The sequence below is a fragment of the Sinocyclocheilus rhinocerous genome, unplaced genomic scaffold (genome assembly GCF_001515625.1).
Source record: "Sinocyclocheilus rhinocerous isolate Xijiao unplaced genomic scaffold, SAMN03320098_v1.1 scaffold869, whole genome shotgun sequence".
NCBI lineage: Eukaryota > Metazoa > Chordata > Actinopteri > Cypriniformes > Cyprinidae > Sinocyclocheilus > Sinocyclocheilus rhinocerous.
In genome coordinates, this window is record NW_015653483.1 from 93,579 (window position 1) to 101,738 (window position 8,160).

At 36.4% G+C, this 8,160-nt stretch overlaps 1 long non-coding RNA gene across 1 annotated transcript in view; it reads left to right on the forward strand.

Annotated features, from left to right (window-relative positions):
• Positions 1 to 1,484, forward strand: part of LOC107716287 (uncharacterized) — an 8,404-nt gene extending 6,920 nt beyond the window's left edge. Inside the window, exons 2-3 of the long non-coding RNA XR_001637187.1 lie at positions 621 to 627; positions 1,330 to 1,484. This is a non-coding gene — a long non-coding RNA (uncharacterized LOC107716287). The remainder of the gene's footprint in view (positions 1 to 620; positions 628 to 1,329) is intronic.
• Positions 1,485 to 8,160: the final 6,676 nt, after the last annotated feature.

Sequence of the window (8,160 nt, forward strand, 5' to 3'; positions counted from 1 at the left end):
AAAATTATAAATAGATAATAAAATAAAAAAATTAATTAAATTAAAGTTTAAATAAAAATATTTACATATTAATGAAAATTTTAAAAAATATGTACCGATAAAAACAAGAAATACAATTTAAAAACAATAAATAAATACAATTATACAAAATTAATAAATAAAGCAAATGTACCTATAATCATTTTACCAAATTACCAAGCCGTGTGACTTTTAGCAACAACCCCAAAGATGAACATTATGCACTATATGTAAATAATATTTGCAAACTTAATCAAAATTTAAATTAAAACCAAAGAAATGTGCACTCCAAAATGCAGACTTAAAATTAACTTCAAAATCCTAAATATTAACTTAATAATCGGCCTAATCGATACCACTAGGAAAGGGCTCACAAAAGCAAACATCTCAAATCACCACTTCTCCTCATGCTTCTTCTAGTCAATCATCTCGCACAAGTTTAGACTCGAAACCCCCATTTGCCCTTCACACACTCAAGAATGGTCAAACTCCCATTGAGCCAAGCAAGCCTAATATAAGCCATTTAGATGTTTGGAAAGGCTTACCCTTTTCAGTGCTCAAAGCTCCATTAGATAAAGAGGAGCAGGGCAGGCTAATTAGAGTCTGACCGTTTGGCCATTCTAGAGTAAAGATTCATTTGCACTGGTCTTACAATCAGCTTCTCTCTCTCTTTCTCTCTCTCCACCTAATAGAAAAATAAGCTACTTCACTCTGCATCGCTGGCAGTGACACCTGCCATGGAGGGGGTAATGGTGTTTAATGGCCTTTTAAATTTTTATTCAGTCTGAGAATCATAAAAGAGGAACCAGGCAGCCACTGGATCTCTTAATAATCCCAATGCTATGGCAACCAAAAGCAAACTTAGCCATCTGACTTTAGGTGGCTCGCCAATCCACACCTGCTCTCAGTTCTCGTGTTGGCAGAAATGCAGTGATATCGAGAAAAAGGCACGTTTCTAAATTTCTGCAAGGTCACCAGTGGTGTTTTGGTGATCCTAATAATAAACGTTTTAATGTTTAAGTGCTGCCCGGGGGTCTTGCGCGTGTTCATTAGGAATCACGGCCTGCTTGGCCGCCACAGCAAGGAATAGCCATTAATAAGGCAATGGGAAAAAGGAAAGGACAGAGAGGGAGGAAAATGGAGAAAGAATGTTTATGTTTTGGAAGGCTGCAACTGTGTGTTTGCACTCCCTGGCGGGAGACACAAATCCAGATCCGATATGAGAGTTGTGGCTTTTACACATCTGAGACCTGCTGTATCACCAGACCATATATTTTATTTATTTACAGAAGTGCTGTGAGAGAGAGAGAGAGGAGAAACTGCTGTATCTGTTAGGAGAACACAAGAACTGCTGTGTGTTTGCTGCTCAATATGTGTCTGCCTGTCACCATAGAAGAGAAAACACTCAACCTGCCCTGATCTGATGTTTCCAGCACGTCTACATTATATTATACCAAATTACTGTATTATATTACTTGGATGTATATTTTGCTTCTGTAAATATGTCTAATCCCTTATTTTATTTTTATTTCTAGTTTATATACTTACATACATTAGTAATTCATTTTGCACTACATGCTTAATACTTTTTATATATTATTATTACTGCTATTATTATTACTATTATTATTATTATTATTTTTCTCTCTGTTAATACATGTGTACTATTTGTAAGCAGTCCAGCTGCAATTGCTTTGGCAATACAAATGTATATTTTTTGTCATGCCAATAAAGCACTCTTAAATTGAAATTGAAATTGAGAGAGAGAGAGAGAGAGAGAGAGAGATTCTCACTCTTGAAAGAATTTGACAAATCACACTTTTCCTAAACAGGATTGTACATAAATAACAAACACAGCAGACACAAATACACACCTGGGAGATTTGATGCAGATATCGGCAAGTTTGTGCTTGTTTGTCCAATGCATCTGTGATTCCCAACCAGGGGTATGTTTACACCAGAGGGTACTTTAGCAGGTTTCACTGGGTACTTGGAAAGACTTTTTAAAAGAACCTACAAAACAAAAAAAAATTACAACCTAATTGTACCAAACAATTTGTTATTTCAACAGATTCCTAAATCACATTATTTTCAGGTTCTTTGAAAGAATACAAAATAATCTATGAAAAGTATAAAATAATGTGTAATGTATTCAAGTTTTACAAATTCATGTGGATGACATTCATAGTAGATTGCCCTGGTTTACACCCATCATTAATGTGTTTTCGGGACTCAGATCACAATCATCATACTAAATAATTAAGTTACACTGCAAATTGTAATATACATTTTTTAATGTTCTTTAAAAAATTATCTTATACTCACCAAGGCTGCGTTTATTTTACCAAAAATTCAGTAAAAACAAATGTAATATTGTGAAATATTATATTTAAAATAACAATTTTAATATATTTCAAAATGTAATTTAGTCTTGTGATGGCAAAGCTGATTTTTGACACTATGCTCTTACAATATGTTTGCATGCATTTTCTCTAAAGCGGCTTTGTAACAAGGTGTATTGTGAAATGCGCTATACAAATAAATTTGAATTGAAAAAAAAATTGAATGAATCAATTAATAATGTCCAATCATTTATCAAATTATATCACCAGATTACACTTCTAAACCTATTAACCCTATTAAATCCTATTAAATGTCCTTTACTGAGGGATTCATATTAAAAAAGAAAACACTGACAGAAAACACTGCTGTACAGTTTATTGTGGCTGCCTCCGTTTAACACATTTGACCATTCTGTATAATTTCACACATTTTCACCCAAAATCAGTGCAGAAAATGGCCTATGGGGGAACATAAATAAATAAAAAAAGACACTACATTAGAAGCCTCGTCTTCAGCGAAAATACAAAACTTTTAAAAAATCTGCTCTTGCTATGAACGGTGGGATTTAGTTATGATTACATGAAGCAAGGCAAACTTGATGAAACAAATGGAATTTTTGAGACCGTCAGCAGTCCTAGTCAGTCTTGAAGACGCAGTCCAGGCCCAGTAGTCAATCTTACGAGTGGTCTCCTGTCCAGCGTCAGCTGAGTGAATGCAGTGCTGTATCGTTTAAATGTCAGTGATAGACATCAAACCCAGTTCTTTCGCAGACTCCATCTGCATCATACAGATGTCTCAATCAAGCCAGCAGCTGCGTGGTGTCTTACTGTCAGAGAGGGCCAGGGCTACACTTATACACGCTTCTGTTTAGACACAGGAAGCATACCTGCCATACGCCACATGCTACCTGACCTGCCCGTCTGCTGCCTGTCATTCAGTGCTCGCACGGACCCTCAACACGCTAAAGTAAGCGTCCACACTCTCTCACACACACGCATACCTAGCAAACTCCTCTAACACTTGTAATGCCTTCTGTCTCTACAAAATGCTTCATTTAGAGAAAAAGCCAGAGGCAAAGACATTTTAGTGTTATCAATTAAACACATGTAGCATCAGAGACAAAATAATGGTTTGTTGTGACATATTGCAGATGGTGTGCTTATCACGAAACAGGTGATCACTTCTATGGTTTAACTTATGTTTAAACAAGAATCTTTTTGAAAGAAACGTTTTACCTTGAGTAAAAGTATTTGGTTTTAACAGAACTCAAGTAAAGTACAGATTCCCCAAAATAATACTTAAGAATAGTAGTAAAATACTATTACTCAAATACCTTACACCTCTGTAGTTTAAATTGAACTGACTGATTTTGAGAGATTACTGTTTTTGTTCTTTTCTTTATATTAACTTGGACTGTGTTGATTGTATTGCTTTGGCAATACAAATGTACAAATATTTATCATGCCGATAAAGCACCTAAACTGTGAAACTGTGAACTGTGAGAGAGAGACTCCTTGACCTTCTGATGACACCATTCTTCAGTCTCTCAGGGCACGGTTGGATACTGGCTCCGTGTACAAATACAGGGCCAAACACATGCTATTTCAGCCCAGAGGACAATACAAACACGCCGACGACATACAAATGACCTGCAATCATCTGACTGTGAGTGTACACTTGAACAACATCATACAATGCACTGCAATGCACTACAAGACTGAACATAATAACAACTTAATTCATTAACATGAACACACTCACAAGTAAAAAAAAAAAAACAGCAAAAAGTGACAGCATATCAGTGGGATGCGGTGGCATAGTCTCCTCTCTTTGTCCATGCAAGCCCTTATGGAGGCACTGCTTTCTGTCACGTGACCTTTTGCCAGTATTTTGACCATCAACCATCTCAAATGCACACCATGAAATTGGACCTCATTGAGAACATGATGACTTCAACGGAGACAAAAAGACTGTAAAAATGTATCCAATGGTTTCACTATTGGACAGTGTGATCTTATAAAACACACCATTTACACTTTGCTCTCATATATTGCACATTTCTGTGATGGATTTTCAGTAGCCATTGTACTAGCCATAATAGCCACTGTCTTCAGTGTCACATGATCATTCAGATATTATTCTAATAGGCTGATTTGGTGTTGAAGAAACCTTTCTTATTATTATCAATGTTATTTCTTACTATTATTAATTAATTATAAAATAACTGTACTGCTTAATATTTTTGTGGAAATTTGTCGAAATATTTTGTTTGATATATTACTGACCCACACTTTTGAGTACAGTGGTGTATGCATACAGTACACATTGCACACACAGTTTCATCACCACACTGTACAAACTGTACATACTGATAGGGACCTAGTTTAGTTCCATAAAGCTTGCCTTTTTTCAGGTTGATTAAAGATCCCATGTTGATATCATGCAGAGTCACCCTGAATAGCGGACATAAAGCCAAGCCAGCAGCTCATCAAACGCGCCACACGATTCCCACATTAAAGGTAATGTTTCTGCCACTCCATCTCGCATTGTTTTATTTTGCTCTCTGGCTTTAATGAAAGTGACAGAATTACGCCGCTTTAAAACCGTCTGCTTTATTGTTCTATTTGTTTATCTATTTCTTATTTCCTCGTCTTTTCCCAGCTCGCATCTGTCATTCTTCGGCGCTTTCATTTTATTGGCCGCGCCGTAGAGCGGTATTGTTGATCGCTGCCCATTTTTGGATTAGGAGATTAAGTTATTCATCACTCACCGAGCTCCCTGCTGCGCCACTGCTATCAGGACACCGCCAAATCACAACATCTCAGCCAGCCATTTCAAAACAATTGAATGCACAATAATTTCCCTATTAATACATTTCTCATATTAGAGATTATGCATGAAACATCCACATTATCTGTGGCAGTGTTTTCCTTCTCTCTTTTTTTCCTTGTGTGCCTGTGTTAATGTCTTGCTCCTCTCCAGTAAATCTAATAGACAGGATTGAATAGCTCACGCCAGGATGAAGGGATAGGTTACAGATAGCCTCCTATTTTTTATTTATTCATTTTTCCCCTCTCCCTCCCTCTCCTTCTCTGGTGGAATATGCAGAAGAAAATTAAAGAAAATCGATCATTTTCGAGCAGGGTGGCGGGGACGAGCTGTGACGGTTGCTACGCCAACAGTAACTCAGCCTCTCACAGCTGTCTCGTAGAACTTGTTTTGTCATTTTGCTAGATGAATTTATTTATTTTTCATCTTTTAAGCATTAATTATATATAATTCAAAATTTCACTGATTTTATTCTGAAGTAGGGGGAATTTGTTCAAGTGAAGGTGTGCTACGTCAGCGCAAGCTAGCTCTGAAATTAGTCATACATATTGTAGTTGCACACATTTTTGCATTCAACACACCAAAGACACACAGCAACAAAAGGCATATAAATGAATGTGTCATATATGCACGTATTAGCATGAGAACAGATCATTAAATCCATTGTAGGCAGCCAACCAAAACGCCTCGGCACACCAGCAGCCATTATGTCGTCATCATACTTCAGTGAATCGTGTTTTGCTTTGTACTAAAAATAATCCTCTCATCCACAGCGAGGACAGATATATAATTCAAAATTTCACTGATTTTATTCTGAAGTAGGGGGAATTTGTTCAAGTGAAGGTGTGCTACGTCAGCGCAAGCTAGCTCTGAAATTAGTCATACGTATTGTAGTTGCACACATTTTTGCATTCAACACACCAAAGACACACAGCAATAAAAGGCATATAAATGAATGTGTCATATATGCACGTATTAGCATGAAAACAGATCATTAAATCCATTGTAGGCAGCCAACCAAAACGCCTCGGCACACCAGCAGCCATTATGTCGTCATCATACTTCAGTGAATCGTGTTTTGCTTTGTACTAAAAATAATCCTCTCATCCACAGCGAGGACAGAGGTGGACTCACAACAGGGCTGGTCACAGTTAGAGATCCTCTTCAAACATCAAAGTGTGTTAATCACTTGTGTTAAATGTGCTCGAGCCTGTATAAGGGGTGGAAGTGAGGCTATACTGACATTGCAAGATCTATTATGGCAGGTAAATGTCTCTTAACGGCAGGAAGAGAAGGCGAAATATAGGAAATCAACACAGAGAGCATGTCTTACCGCTATGAATCATCTATGAATCCTGTCTAATTATTAAATTTGACATCTGAACAAACAAACATGTTCACACATTTAACTGAACAGAGACACATGCACACAGAAGATTTCTGTCTGCCTGTCTATCTACAGTCTACATGTCTGTTTACATCTATCTGTATGTCTGTTTGTACCAAAAACAGGATAGCTAAAGGTATACTATAATCACTTGGACGTTTTCATAAATAATTGTAACCTCGGTTGTAATTTAACTCTATAAATTGTATCTTTTCAAGTATAATACATTAAAACACATGATCAGGTTTTATCTGTGAAAATGAAAAGGTAAGCATTATAACACTGACAGTAGTTATCATATATATTTTCATATATATGTGTGTGTGTGTGTGTGTGCGTGTGCGTGTGCGTGTGTGTGTGTGTGTGTGTGCTAATCTAGGAATTCCATTAATGACTTAAATATTCCGGTTGCTTAACAATTCCATTAATGATTCTTTTTGCACTTTTAAGGAAGCACCTGCAAATTTAGTGCCATAGCAACAAATGTCATTAAAACAGCATTAAAAATTGCAACCTGTTCTAAAAAAGAAATGGTTCCAGATATGCAACCCTAGATATAACAGATAACAATAAGCATTATATAGCATTATGAATATTTTAATGAAGCACTAAGTATCTCTGTATTATGCATTACATATAGAAAGAGTTTCATAGAAAGTGTTACTGAACATACTGCTGACTTCATTTGATTAATAGTAATACCATAAACAGACACATGATTTCACAGCGGGCAGAAAAATTAATAAATAAATAAATAAATATCTGTGAGCGAAAGTGTGTTTGTGTGGAGCTATCCAGTTCCCGTCTCAAATGAACATGTGCTCTCTCTGCACAGATGACACTCAAAATGCATTATAACCATTAATGAAAAAGTTAATGGGCCATTTTCTTACATATCAATTTACATTTTACAATTTGGGTACACAAATGATGTCTGCTACGGCGGGTCCTTAATATTTTGCTCAAGGAAACAGTTCTAATGTGTTTTGTGGACATCAAATGTAGTGAATAATGATGCGTCCATCGCATGCAAATAAGATGACAGTTGGAATGGGCTGATCAACAGTGCTCGCATAAAGAGGTTACAGACTGCCGTGTACCGCGCTCAGTTTCAAAAATGTCTTCTACCATATCGCAGTGTGTCCATGTTTGCAAGCAAATACACAAACCAATACGCTCAATTACGATCAGCTCCCTTGTGTGCAACTAGCAAATTATCTATCACAAAGTATCCCAATTGTCACACTCTGCTGTACTGAATTTCATAAAACACGCACATTTAATGCAAGCAGACAGAGGCCTTAGATGTACTGTACATTGTATTAAGATGTTAACTCTTATGCACTGGTTATAAATGCAATTAGAGTCCATACAGACCATTTACTATCCAAAACATTCAATGAGCATTATTTACATTTACATTTAGTCATTTAGCAGACACTTTTATCCAAAGAGACTTACAAATGAGGACAATAAAAGCAGTCAAAACTAACAAAAGAGCAACAATATATAAGTGAAAATGACAAGTCTCGGTTAGCCTAACACAGTACACGTAGCAAGGTGTATATATATATATATATATA